Genomic DNA, 12,032 nt, shown 5'->3' on the forward strand with positions numbered 1-12,032 from the left:
GCCCTCTCTGATTGCAGGTGGGCTAGAACCTGCAGTCCAAAGTTGGTCTGTGGTTACCTCGGCCGTATCCCTTTACTCCAACCTGAGGGACAACCTGAGTGATAACATAATGGCGACTCCACTAGGAACCTCCTCAGTTAAATTCACGAAACAGGTTGGAAGAATCCACTGAGAAATCAATTTTCTAGTTGTTGTATATTCCTTAAAACTATAGATGAAGCCTGAATGTCAGCCAGGTAGCCTTTGAAACTGTCTTTTCTTTGCATTGACAGAAGTAAACAAAAGCTGCTTTAGTCAATCTTCATGCTAGTTTTAAGCTATAGATAGCGGTTCCAAAATTTGATCAGTTCCTTGCTAATTCTAAAAAAATTCCCAGAAAAATACCAAAACAGTTTGGAAGCTGGCTCCCAAAAAGAATCCACGATATACAAGGTCAAATCCCGACCCAAATCCCCCAGCTGCTTTTGAAAATCCGAACTTAATCCCAAAGATCCTTAGGAAGCAAGAGCAAAGAGAAGATTTTGCTGATTTGAGTCCTGAAGCAGCTCTCCCAAGCTGTGTTCCAACTCCTATTAAAGTTTTATTTCGTTCGACCCCTACTTCCCCTTGTTCATCATCCACATCTCAAAGCACTCCATCCACACCTCCATTCACTGCACATACTACAACTACCACTATTGCTGTTCCAGTTACCCCTGTTATCCATGTTTTCCTCGTTGTCCCACTTATCCCTGCCAATATGGCTAATAGATATGCACCCCTGCAACTGCCTGCTAATCCTGGGGCTTTACCTCAGGAGTACCAAACTAAAATTACCTATTTTGATAGTACCGGTCCTTTCACAGCCCTTCAGCATACCAAAAAGATGCAAGACTATTTTGAAAACTACGAGATAGACGATGATAGCGTGAGAATGAGAATTTTTGTTCAAAGTTTAACTGGTGATGTAAGAACTTGGTTTAGATCACTTGCTGCAAATTCCATAACTACTCCGGATGAGCTTTACCAATCCTTTACCAACAGATGGGAGAAAAAGAAAGACCCCTTGCACATACTAGCTAAATATGATACAATTAAAAGAGGTCCTCAGGAGACTATTTTGGAGTACTGTGCAAGATTCAATAATGTCTATAATGTAATACCACAGAACTTAAGACCCCCACCTGACCTTGCCTTGCATAAATTCCCTGATGGATTCGACCCGGATATGGCATAACAGTTAAAAGAAAGAGCTCCTCAGACCCTTGCAGATATGCAAAATGTTGCTGTCAGCGTAGAGGCAAACCTAATTGCCAAAAGAAATAGAGCTAGAATGGAAAGAAGAACCACCTTTAAGGAAGAATCCTCAGCCTTAGAACAAAAGCTTGATGCTATTATCAGTGGCATGCAAAGGCTGGGAGACAGAGTAGAAAGTGTTGAGAGGAGATCATCATGGGAAGGACAACAGTCCAATACCATAAGGAACCCAAATTTTAGGAAAACGCAGAACACAAATGCTGGTAGGTCAAGCCCAGATCATGACATAAGACCCCCTTTTCAAGATAACTATGTTGAAGGATCTACATCCAATGAGCAAACAGAAGACACTCACATGAATCTAATGGATCTAAAGGGTGAGCATCAAACTTTTCTGTCCCAAGAAGACCAAGATGAGCATGACTTTAGTCAATTTCAGACTAAGTTTGGTGAGTTTTTTTATTTTAAACAAGGTTATGATACTGCTGTGTATGAGGTCCACAAACAATATAAGTTGAGAACTAGGACCATTGATATTTCTGAACCTAGCAAGCCAAAGGATGGCAAACAGCCCAATAAGATTAAAGGCAAGGTTGTCATAACAGAACCAGCTGGTATACCTATCCCAAACCCGCATCAAGTGACTGTAGAATACATTAAAAAAGCGCAGCCTCCTGTAGATCAGCTTTTGCCACCTTCTTCCTCTGAGAAAAACTTGAAAAACGTTCCAAAAAACCCTCCTGAAGCTGAAAAACCGCAAGCAATCAATTCCCATAACACTGATAAACAAGAGCAAATAGCAGATAATTCAAATGAAACAGAAAAAACTGCCATTATCAACACCAAGACTCCATTGGAAAATCCATTTAATTTAGAGGCAGAAATAGCTAAGTTGAAGATATCCACCCCCCTCTCAGAACTTGCCAAGCATGATGTATATAGGCAACAAATTCAAAGATCACTTCAAATACCAGAGAATAAGGATGATGTAAATGTTCTGGATGATACCCCTGAACTATTGTTTGGCCCAGAAGTTAATGGAAAATCAACATATGGACCTATTCCACCCTTTTATGTCAGTTTGCATATACATGACAAAGTTTTGCACAACGCTATGATTGACTCAGGTGCATCACACAATCTTATGCCCAAAGCAGTTATGGAAAAGTTGAACCTTGATATTACAAGACCCTACAAATATTTGTACTCATTTGACTCAAGTCAAGTCAAGTGTTTAGGCCTCATCAAAGACTTGTGTGTCTCCTTAGTTCAATATCCCAACAAGACCATCCTCATGGATGTGGTGGTGGCTGACATCCCACCAAAGTACGGTATGCTCCTATCAAGATCATGGGGAGCAAAGCTCCAAGGATCCCTTCAGTTAGACCTCTCCTATGCTACTATTTCAGTCTTTTGGCAACCAAAGAGATTGTACAGAGAAACAGTTATGAAATATGTGGTAAGTAGTGAGAGCAAGGCTGAAAATTTTCCCATTTACTCAATCGATTCTGATATGGATTCCTTTATTTTGTTTAATGATGATACAAATTCTCCAACTGATGATGAGCCTTTGGCTCTAGAACAACAAGCACACATCAATGAAGAATCGGTTGCACATACCCATGAGACTGTCACAACAATTAATGCAACCAGCATGCTAGAAGAACCTCCCCAAATAGAAATTTCAAATCTGCCCGCTGTAAGAATGACTGAAACTCTTAGTACTAACCACAAGCAAGAAATCACATGGTATTTAGAGTTTGATGGCTCTGTCAACAAGTTAGGAGCAGGGGCAGGTGTATGGATTCACAATACACATAACAATCATGCAGAAGGTCATGCCTACAGACTGAATTTTAAATGCACCAACAACATGGCAGAGTATGAGGCTCTGCTTTTAGGCCTTAAACTGCTCAAAGCTCTAGGAGCTGCAAAAGTGTCTATTTTAGGGGACTCTGACTTAATCATACAGCAAATGAAAGGTAATTTTGTAACCAATGACAATAGAATGAGGGCCTATAGGACTGCTGCCACTAATATACTCAATGCATTCACTGAATTCAGCCTGGCCAAGATTTCAAGAGAGCATAACATTCATGCACATAGCCTAGCCACCTTTTCTAGTACATGTAAGCTTCCTTTTGAGCCAAACCATCACTTTACTGCTGAAATAAAACATAGGCCCACTATCCCAAATAACGTTAAAGATTGGCAAGTGTTTGAAAATGACGCCCAGATTAATAATTTCCTCACCCTTGAGCATGCGTTTTCGAATATTAACATTGTCATGGATGCTATGAAGGATGCCCAACAACAAACAAATGAAAACTAGCAGGCTGTAATAGCTGCAACAGCCAAACAAATCCTAAACCTGACTGTTTTTGACAAAACAAACATAGAACAGCTGAAACAAATGCATTTGGAAGAAATTTCCAAAACAGAGGCAGAGATCATTGACTTAAAGGACAATTTTCTGCCTGCTGGCCTAACCCCATTAGAAGACATGTTTGACGCTAATGATGTTCCCAGAAAGCCAAAATTACAACCATTGAACGCTGTTATAGAAGAACACAACATTGGGACAACAGAGAATCCCAAAATGATCAAATTGTCCAAAAATTTACCACTTGATCAAAAGCCCAAGTACATTGATTTGTTTAAAGAGTTCCAAGATGTATTTGCGTGGAGTTATGAGGATTTGAAATCCTATGACACCTCGGTGATCCAATACACAATTCCCTTAAAACCAAACCAGAAACCCTTCAAACAGAAACTTAGAAGAATTAACCCTATGCTTCTTCCCATGATTGAGAAGGAAGTAAAGAGGATGTTTGAAGCAGGCATAATAGCACCCATTAGATTTTCTGAATGGGTATCCAATCTTGTTCCCACAAGAAAGAAGACAGGTGAGATTAGACTTTGTGTAGATCTGAGAAATTTAAACCAAGTCTCCCTAAAAGACCACTATCCTTTGCCCAAAATGGACCACATCCTACAAAGGGTAGTGGGGTCATCTAGAATCTCTTTGCTAGATGGCTTTTCAGGTTTCAATCAAATACTTGTTCACCCGAATGACCAAGACAAGACAGCCTTTACCACACCGTGGGGAACATTTAAGTATGTTAAGATGCCATTCGGACTTAAAAACGCTGGTTCTACCTTTCAAAGAGAAATGGATATTGCATTTGCCAAAGAAATACACAATTTCCTGGTTATTTACCTTGATGACTTGACCCCATTTTCCAAATCTGATCAGGAACACCTCAAACACTTAAGGCAAATATTCATGACATGTAGGAAATATGGCATTTCCTTAAATCCCAAGAAGTCCATGTTTGGCCTTGAAGAAGGCAAACTACTTGGCCACATCATATCAAAAAATGGGATTAGAATAGATCCTGAAAGAATCCAAGCCATCCTCCAAATCCCATATCCCAGAAACATAAAAGAGCTGCAAGTATTCCTTGGAAAGATCAACTTCTTAAGAAGATTTATCCCAAATCTAGCTGAACTGATATGACTGTTAAGCAATATGTTAAAAAAGGATGCCAAGGTAAAATGGTCTCTTGAAACCAAGCAAGCATTTGAGAGTATCAAAACGGCCTTAACACAAACCCCTGTCCTCACCAGCCCACAATTTGACAAAGATTTTATCATTTTTTCTTTTGCATCTGATCATAATATAGCTGTTGTCCTTTTGCAAAAGGATGAACAGGGAGCTGAAAAGCCGATTGCATTTTTCAGCTGAACCTTAAGAGATGCCCCTTTGAAGTACCCAATCATGGAAAAGCAGTCCTATGCACTTGTTAAGGCCATCAAGGATTTCAGAGTGTACATTTTATATTCACATGTGTTTGCCTATGTCCCACACGCTGCTGTAAAAGACATACTAACCCAAGAGGGATTAGAGGGCAGAAGAGGCAAGTGGATAGCTAACATCCTTGAGTATGACATAGAAATAAAACCAACCAAGCTGATAAAGGGACAAGGATTAGCCAAACTGATGTCAGAAACAAACTTTCAAGCCTTATACATTAACCAGCTAGACAATGAACAGGAGCTGGCGACTCCACAGATCAGTGAGACCTTTTTAAAATCTCCATGGTATGCTGATATATGTTTCATACTGTTAAACCTATTTGCGCCCCCAGGATTGTCCAGAACCAAGAAAAGATTTTTGAAAATGAAGGCTTTAAAGTTTTGTGTCATAGATGGTGCATTATTTTGGAGAAATCATGAAGGTATATTGCTTAATTGTTTAACCATGAGTGAAACTAGCAATGTCATGAAAGAATTCCATGTAGGTGACTGTGGAGGACATCTATATTGGAAGTCCACTGCTGATAAAATTTTAAGGGCTGGTTTTTACTGGCCCTCTCTTTTTGCAGATGTAAAGAATTTTGCCATGTCATGTCACAAATGCCAAATCTTTGAGGGCAAATGAAAGTTGTTGCCCCTGCCCCTGAAACCCATATCAATCGAGAAGCCTTTTCAACAATGGGGTCTTGACTTCATTGGAGAAATCCATCCCTCTTCCTCAAGCCAGCACAAATGGATCCTAACAGCCACCGACTATTTCACTAGTGGGTTGAAGCCATTCCCTGTAGGCAAGCAAATGACACCATCATTATCCAATTCCTTGAGTGCAATATCCTTTCTAGATTTGGCTGCCCTGAAAAAGTCATCACTGACAACGCTGCTGCCTTCAAATCCAAAAAAATGGTTAGTTTTTGCCCCAAATTTCATATTACCTTGGGCCACTCTACAACCTATTACCCTCAAGGCAATGGCTTGGCCGAATCCTCCAACAAGAGCCTCATCAACATCATAAAGAAACTGCTAGAAAAGAACAAGAAGAACTGGCACAAAAAGCTGGTAAATGCCCTATGGGCAGACAGACTTTCAACAAAGAGGTCCATTGGGATGAGCCCTTATGAGCTAGTATATGGCATGGAGGCTAGATTTCCTTCATCCTTGGGCATTCCTACTATTAAGCTGTTACAGGAGATTCAGGCTGAACCAAATGATATTCAAAGAAGAATTAATCAAACCATTCATCTTCAGCAAACTAGAGAGCAAGTTTATGACAGAGCTCAAATTTTCCAAGAAAAACTCAAAAAGATGTTTGATAAGAGAGTTAAAGCTGAGGATTTCTACATTGGTGACAAAGTTCTAAGGTGGGACTCACAAAGAGAAGACAAGGGCAAACATGCAAAGTTTGATTTTTTATGGAAAGGGCCATTTGTTATTTCTGCTGTTCAGGGAAATAACACTTATTTTCTCAAATCTGTAGAGGATAGTTCTGCTGAAGAAGGCCCTGTCAATGGCCGTATGCTGAAACATTACCATGATCCCTTTTAAGGGATACAGTGCAACTTTGTATATATCTTTTGTACAGTAATATTCGTATATATCAACGTTTTGTTTTATTTTTCTGAATGTTAGAGGAGCAGCAATAATCTTGTGAAGACACAGCCAATACAAGTGTTCCAATTTTAAAAGCTCTGTCTCTATACTAATTTCAACAAAACAGAAAGAGTGGCACAAACACATCACAGCAATTCATGGTAAAGGGGAGCTATTTCCAGTCTTCAGTCAAAAATATCAAAACAGAGGAATTTTTTTTTAGTTTCATATCAGCACCCTTGGTCAAAGCAAAAGTAAAGCAAACACATCAGTTTTGATCCATGTTTTGAAAATGTTTCAAAGGCAATGCAGAAGCAACATTGTACATAATAGAAAGCACACAGAAGAAAGCAGGTAGTGCTATGCATTTCACAATATTTCAGTTAAGGAGAAGGTTGTTCACATTACAAAGTTTCAATTATCTAACAGCCAGCATAAAGAAGTTCCTTCAATCCACAGCAACCACAGAAGATCAAGGCAGTCTGACCTGCTGTTCTTGGCTTTTCACAAGGAAAAGCCATCCCCAAGTGGAGCCACTGTTAGCCTCCTGTTGCGACAGGTGTTCATTTTTCATGATTGACATTTTACATGCCAAATATGTCATACTTTGCATGCTGCAATGTTCCATATTTCCAGAAGAGACCAAAGAAGAAGCCATGAAGTGTGCTATTCCAAATACCACTGCTGAATTCCAATTTTGATGACTTAACCATTTCTAAAAGAATGTTCTATAAAAGTGAGGGCCAAACAGCTTAACCTTGGTCTCCCTAGGTTTCAATTTCCTGTTTTAGAATATAGAGAATGATATCTGTCCAAACAGCTTAATCTTGGCAGATTTGTAGATAGGTAGAGAATCAAAGGAGCCCAATCGCTTAATCTGGGCCCTTGGCAGAAATAAGTGTAGATTTAGATAGGAAGGCAATCAAAAGAAAAAATTGTAAAGCTGGGTCTGCAAGTCTAAGTGCACCCAAACCAAAAAGAAGAAAAAATGTTAGGAAAGTAGGCTGGGTAGGTAGTTTTTGAGGTTGCAAAATGATGATTCATGATCAATTTTGTGTTTCTAAGTGTTATATCTTTTCAGATCATAGTCATGATGCAGTTTTTCATCTGGAGGAACTCAAGCTGGACATAACTAACTCCCCTCTCTTCTTATTCCCCAAATCACTCACTAATTTTCCCAAAGAGGTCAAGATCTGCTTGAGCCTCTTAGTCCCATCATGTTCCATAACATTGGCCTTGGTGAAGATCTGCCTCACTCAAGGATTTCCATTCTTCTTTTACAAAGTTCTATTCCCCCAAAATAGCCTAAGGTTCCTTACCTTAGCGCTTTCTCATCATCTTCATATTAACTACTGACTCTATTATGTAAATCCCCATCTGTTTTCCCCTTTCCTTACTAAATCTATGTTAATAACTCCCCTATGTACATATCCCACCTTGTAGCACTATAGCTATGTATTTTTTCAGCCCTGGGACATAGTAGTCCACCTGGGACTATTATGAACCCATCAGTGTCATGAAATTGGGATTGGTCTAAACCTCTGGTTAGATAAAGAACCTTTACCCTCCTCTTCGTCCTCAAGACCCTGTAATCTTACCCCCCCCCCCCCCCCCCGTAGTCATTGAACAAAGATAATGATCAAAAAGTGTTATTAAACATTAAGTTTTGTTTTCCCCCGCTTGTATAAACCCATAAAACCCACAAAACCAAAGTTTAATCCTCCCCGCGGCATTTTATGAAGATTAGAATATTCCAGCGGCTCCCTCGTATAAACCTCTTGCCAGCTCCGTCACCCGTCAGCCCTCCGATCCGCCCCTCCCGGATCTGCCGGCTCTCGGCGATTTCGGAGCCATCCCGTCGCCCGACCTTTAGTGCCCGATAGCCTGGCGGTTTTTTCGTCGTACAAGAGGACGCGCGTCCGCCTGTGATTGCATCGGAGCCGCTCTGACAGTAATTGCCCTCGTACAGAAGGCGGTCCGATGAAAACCACAAACCGCCTTCTATCCCTCCCCCTGACAACTGCACCAGGACACTACCACGTCATCTGCACACGTCGGCCTCCTGCCGAGTCACCCTTGCCATGTCACTGCCACCGTGTCCCTGCCACGTCATCCACTGTACATGCTGACGTCACCCTGCTGACGTCATCCTGCCACATCATCCGTCGTACCATGGTCCCACCCGCTGATGCCATGCTGACGTCATCATCAATTTTTGGCGTGACAGGAGAAAATCGTGCTTAGGAAGCCCGGATTCAAATTCTGAAGCAGTTTTTATTGCGCGATTAGCGCCTAGTGCTAATCGCGCATGGCTATGGGAAATGGGCCGAAGTGGAAAGCCCCTCATTGCGCAGCCCCCAGCAAGCCCAAAAGGCGCCGAATGACCTATTTTTCTTCGCGAGGCATGCAGAAAGGATCAAAAGACAGTTTTAAAGGAAACAGAGGGCCGAACAGCGGCTATTAAATTTTGATTTGACCCACGGCGAAGGAGAGAACAGCCTGATTCTCTTGTCAAAGAGTATCAGAGGAAAGATGAAGCGACAAAGAGTATCAGTTAAATTTTTAATGGAAATCTTCAGTTCCCAAAGCAGGTCAACATTGAATGGCCTCCAGCAAAGTCAAATCAGATGGTGTAAGCCCATCCCAGCTCTCAAATCATAGTTAAATCACTTAAAGCCACCGAACTACAATGGAGCAGAATTCCATGCACAGTTATTGCAGAAGCACTGCACCAAGCCACCGAGGACAACACATTAATTCAGTTTTGATACGGCTGCCCTCAACGTAGCCCATAGATATTTTCTTGCATTTATTCCTGATAGGTTTAGTTTAAAGTAATCTTTTACTTTCAGACCTGTTTAGGTCAAAGCTGTAATAAACAATTTTGGAGAACTTTTTCTATATATACCACCCTCTGTATTGTTTCAAGGGTTGGTCGATTGATAATTTTCACTAGAGACTCGCACTGTATACCTGATATGTTTTACTTAATCAAAGACTGCTGAAGAGATTGGAGGAATGACTTTCTGCTCTATGTCTAATGATCTGAGGAAGTGAATGTGGAATCCTTGTGCTGCAACATGACTCAATAAGTGCTTGTTACCTCCGTTTTCATCTTTCACCATCTAAATAGCAGAAAGAAAGATTAGCTTAGAATTTGTTTAATTGCACTCTAGGCTCAATTTTTGTTGTTTCTTTATGTATTTTTTATCTGAACTAAACTGGACATGAATATGAATTCCCTATGGCTCATATTTACTCTAATTCACATGTGTTTGACAGTTATCTAAGGATTCTTTACTGCCCCTAGATAGAGCTCATTCCCCCTTCTCCGTTAAGCTGATTAAGAGATTCTTAATTGCCTCTCCTTCCTTAGCATTCTTTCCATCCTTTAAACCTGAAAATTTTTTCCATGTGCAGCTACCTTGCTCCTTATTCCTCTTGTGACCAAGAAAATGCACCAGCAGTCCTACTCTTTGACTCCATGTCCAATGGTTTGAAACTTTCACACTATACCTGCCTCTTTACCTAAAAACATCAATCTTCCCACCAAAACACAAACAAAACTCCTGAACTCAATAGCTAGCCTAAAATCATCATCAACAAAGCTAAATCAGAAAGAGAGAGCCCTCTTTGATTGCAGGTGGGCTAGAACCTGCAGTCCAAAGTTGGTCTGTGGTTACCTCGGTCGTATCCCTTTACTCCAACCTAAGGGACAACCTGAGTTATAACACTTCCCATATGTAATATCCAAAGGTGAAGGTTGAAAATATCCAAAACAAGTCTCAGATGAGGACTTCCCTGTAGAAGCGTGGACTGCTCTATTATAAGAATGTTGTATATATACCATTTTTTCATCCTAGTTCTTCGGGTTCTTTCGGTTGTATCCCCTCAGAAATTGCACCAAATTCCAATTGACTACTTCTGTCTATGGATGGAATGTTGTAGATCTCTTCAACTTTGTGTCCATCTTCTCCCATAATGTAGTCTAGAATGCACTGAGAATTGTGTCCCTATCTAAAATTATGCTCCTCAGTATCCCAGAGTGCATCTAAACCTCTCCAACGAACAAGTTTATTGCTTCTTTTTCGGTTATGGACTTTTCACAGCGCATCAGAACACACATTATGCTGAACCTATCAGCTACCATGAACAGGTAGTCATGCCCCTTCCTGGTTCTCGGTAAAATTTCCATAAAATCCATGGAAATTATTTCCCAAGGACGAGTAGGTACGGGTAAGGGATGATACAGAACCTGTTTCATATTTCTAGGCTTGCTGGTATAACAAAGAATGCATCCCCTTATGAACCTATCTACATGCTCTTTCATCTTGGGCCAGTACACATACATCTTCAAGTAAGCCATAGTCTTCCCTACACCAAATTTCTCGACAACCTTAGAGGTGTGAGACTCTCTAATCAGCTGCAAACACTCAACATTAGGAACACATAGCTTATCTAGCCTATAGAGGTTACCATCCTAGAGATGATAGTCAACAGTGTTGTTTCCATTGTGCACATGACTCTGACTCTACAATTGTTGATATACCTCCTTGAATTCCTCATCTTCTGAATATGCCTCTTTGTATCCATCATGGGTGAATTGCTCCATATTCATAACAGTCCCCAATGCTATAATATTGGATGTGGGTGGGCTTGAAAACATATCGTCCAAGCTTTTTTTGTTTCAATTCGTATACTTGACCACCAAATGAAAATTCCATAATAACCCCATCCACTTGTAATTCTTGGTCTGTTGTAGCTTAATTTGGGCCTACAAGTACTGCAATGGCTGGTTATCTATGTGGATTATTGTTTCCTTTCCCATTAGATAATGCTTCTAATTCTTCACAACATGCACCATGGGATAGATCTCCTTATTTTAGGTAGGGAATTTAAGAACTTCCCCATGAAATACTTTAGAATGGTAGCAAATGAGCCTTCATCCTTACATCAAGACAAATCCCATAGCATACCCACTTGCATTTGTCTCCACTTCAAAGGGTTGTTGCAAGTTTGGTAATGCCAAGACTGGTGACCATCTGATATTCTTCTTTAGCTCATCGAAAGCCTTCTGCTAACCTTTTCCCCACTAGAAAATCTTTCCACTTGTTGTTATAGTGTGGAGTAGTGTTGCTACCACTGAAAATGAGGCTATGAATTTACTTAGGTACTGTGCTACCTCAATGAAACTCATGACCTCATAAAAATTAGTAGGCACCGACAATTTCATGATGGCCTCCATCTTGGAAAGATCTATCTTCAACTCTCCTCCACCAATAACATCCCATAGATACACCAAGGACTCTTGCACAAATTCACACTTATTGAGATTTGCGCGCAGTTGTCACTTCTTTATTGTTTCCAGCACTTGCATCAAATGTGAAATA

This window comes from Pinus tabuliformis, chromosome 5_1 (genome assembly GCF_031772625.1).
Source record: "Pinus tabuliformis cultivar Carrire ecotype Pingquan chromosome 5_1, CPIR1, whole genome shotgun sequence".
NCBI lineage: Eukaryota > Viridiplantae > Streptophyta > Pinopsida > Pinales > Pinaceae > Pinus > Pinus tabuliformis.